Source organism: Pinus tabuliformis, chromosome X (genome assembly GCF_031772625.1).
Source record: "Pinus tabuliformis cultivar Carrire ecotype Pingquan chromosome X, CPIR1, whole genome shotgun sequence".
NCBI lineage: Eukaryota > Viridiplantae > Streptophyta > Pinopsida > Pinales > Pinaceae > Pinus > Pinus tabuliformis.
The window spans coordinates 645,132,524-645,135,368 of record NC_142308.1 but is presented as its reverse complement, the minus strand read 5'-3'; the positions used below and the strand labels follow the sequence as shown (position 1 = coordinate 645,135,368).

At 36.2% G+C, this 2,845-nt stretch overlaps 1 long non-coding RNA gene across 1 annotated transcript; it reads right to left on the bottom strand.

Moving 5' to 3' along the window:
* Positions 1-521: 521 nt before the first annotated feature.
* On the bottom strand, positions 522-1,321 carry LOC149141648 (uncharacterized). Its single transcript, XR_016264868.1, has 2 exons — positions 1,114-1,321; positions 522-1,018 (listed from the first exon to the last, which is right to left on the bottom strand). It is a non-coding gene; the product is annotated as an uncharacterized LOC149141648 (long non-coding RNA).
* Between the last annotated feature and the right edge of the window lie 1,524 nt (positions 1,322-2,845).

The following is a 2,845-nucleotide window of genomic DNA, read 5'->3' as shown; positions in this document are numbered from 1 at the left end:
TAAGATTTCAACTTGGATATCATTTTTTGCCCAGGTACATTCTCTTGGAGAAATCGACCTGCATGTTAGGATGTAAATAAGTTCCAATTAAACAGAACATTTTTATTTGAGGGGAATTGAGGTCCAAAAGAGCAGAGTTCTTGGCAGAGGAACAATATAACTGCAAACATCCATTCAATATCTATGACTGTAGATTGAAGTTCTGCAACCTTGGAAGCACTATTGAGTACTTAACCAGAGCTGTAGAATCATTGGTACTTTATTAGATTTGATATGCAATACAATGCTTGATTCGCCTTGATTCCCATTTATTTTGTTTAATTTCTGCATACTGATTCCTACTGATACCATTCCAACTGCTTGAAACAATAACATTTTCAAAAGGTCTCTTTCACTCTCACTTCAATTAGAACAGTACCCCTTTCTCTACTACATTCATGCACATATGCTTACATTTCCAATTCTGCAGATTGGTTTTCATGAAATTAACCAATACTTGTTTTGCATCTAACGAATTCACATAACTAAACAAAGCACTGAAAATATCACCAAAACTGAGTGGCCTCTCTAGTATTACAAGAAGATTTATTCAAAAGAAACAAGAAGTTATTTTAAACTACCCTAGACATCTCATTGTCAGTACAGCATGCAGGACTTTTTCTGCCTGCCAGTTTTTGACTTCCGTGAAGTCTTACATTGAAGATCTAATCAAAAGATCGCTGCAAAACTTTAAAGGGGTGTAAAACCCCCAGCATTCAAATGCTTTGATGGCCAGAGCATGAGCCCAACTCAAAGTTTAATCTGAGATGTAATCTCTACAAATATAGAATGCAAACAAATGCACTAAAAACCAAAGAAACCTAGTTCACTGGCCCTTTCAATTGTTGTTCTTTCACCTCAACAGGAAGCAGGTCATCCACGTCCTTGTCAACATTAAAAATTGATTCATCAACTGGGCATCCATATTCCCAGTACTTGCGGCCAACTGAATTGTGGTCTCTTTCAATTCCTTAAGTGCCTGCATAAATGGTTGGGACATGACAAGACAAATAAATAAAGGGAGAGGAAAATTAGATAAAATGAAACACCCAAACTTGAAAATAAGACCATTACCAAGGCAGGTGGAGGCTGATAAACCATTGGGGTCTGCATTTGCTCATAGGCTTCTTGCATGTTTCTGTATAATTGCCCTAAGGTTGAATTTTTCTGCATACTTTTCCAGATTGTTGTCACTAACTTGCTAAGCACCAACTGTAACAAAAGTACTTGTAAGTTACTCGTCTATAAAATGTCTGAATTGTGTCTTTTCCCTGAGAAGCTGCAATTGATAATTCCAATATATTAGTACCTGATGTTTGAGGGTAGATAAGCCTTTCATGTGCATTGGAGATTCAGGAATAACACCATTTGAAGGAGGTATGCCAACAATACCACATAAAATAGTCTGTCACAATAAAAGGAAAATTTATGAATCCACTAGAGATTTTTTATGGAGGTGAAAACAAAGAATGAAGAGTTAGATCAAGATGTCTTCAGGAGAGCAAAAGCTCTTCCAGAATAGGGTAGCCAGTGATAGTTGAACCTAAACATGAACCCTGACAAAAATTACAACATAGTTCTAAATAATATATATTTACTGTGGTAATGGGCCTTGACACAATCTCTGCAATAATGGCCCTGCTTGATACAACATCATTTTTCAAGGGTTTTTTTTGAAGTTTCCTTTAAACTTTTCTATGCAGACTTCTTCCCTTTCTTCTTAGTGATTTCAGTGTAAGTGCTCGGTATACACTCTTTTAAGTGAATCTGTTCCAGCAATGTTCTTTCTGCAGTAACATTCCACCAAGAAAGTTAGCCACTTTATCAGTGGCATTCACACTAGTCACAAATGGCTGAAACATTTTTTTCAACCATTGGAACAGTGGCACTACGAACTTTAGGATCAATTCTATCATCAACTGCTCCAAATTGATCTTGCACATCCTGAATACGTATCGTATAAACAGTGATATACACAACCAATCATTTAAAATGCATACAGTCATTTCCTAGAATAGAGAATCCTTGTTCTGTTAGAGAATCCTAGTCCAAATCTTACAAGAACTAATCAAACTTCTAATTTGAGGACCAATATGATCTGCAATAGTAAAACTTATAATGTACTGCACATCTTCATTGTGCGCCAAAAGCTTTACTAATTCTTTAGCAACAGTGCAATTTGTCTTCTTACCCTCCACAAGTCTTAACAATCAATTCTTCAATTATATGTTTAGCACCCTTCACTTGAAGATAGGATAATTCTTCCCATCAAGCTTAACGTTGGGTAGAGGGATGCTTTAAGATGAAGCTATCCTCCCCCTTGCTCAACAATTCTCTACAGATCTCAGAACAGAACCAAAGGTAATCTCAGGAACAGCGTACTATACTACTATGACAAAGAACCACAATTGTGAAAGAAACATCAGTTTGGTTAGGATCTTCAAACAGCTACCAAGGAATCAAGCAAATGCTACTCTGCAATTCCAAGACTTCAAGTATCCAGATGCATTGCATTGCTCTATGGCACATCAATGCAATTAATTAAGCATAGAAATAACATCTCTATGTAGCGGCACTTAAAATATTACAAAAGGTGATCATTCACTGAGGTACATTCCAAAAAATATATAATTATTGTTGCCACATCATCCAGATTTAGAATAATAATCTATTGGAATGGACACATTGATAAAAATTCCATTGTTGAGTTTGGGTTTGAGTTATTTCTTCCTCTAACTGCTCTCCAAAGCTAACTATTCAAACCAAGTCACCCTTCAATGACATACAACTCACAAGGTTCTCAAAG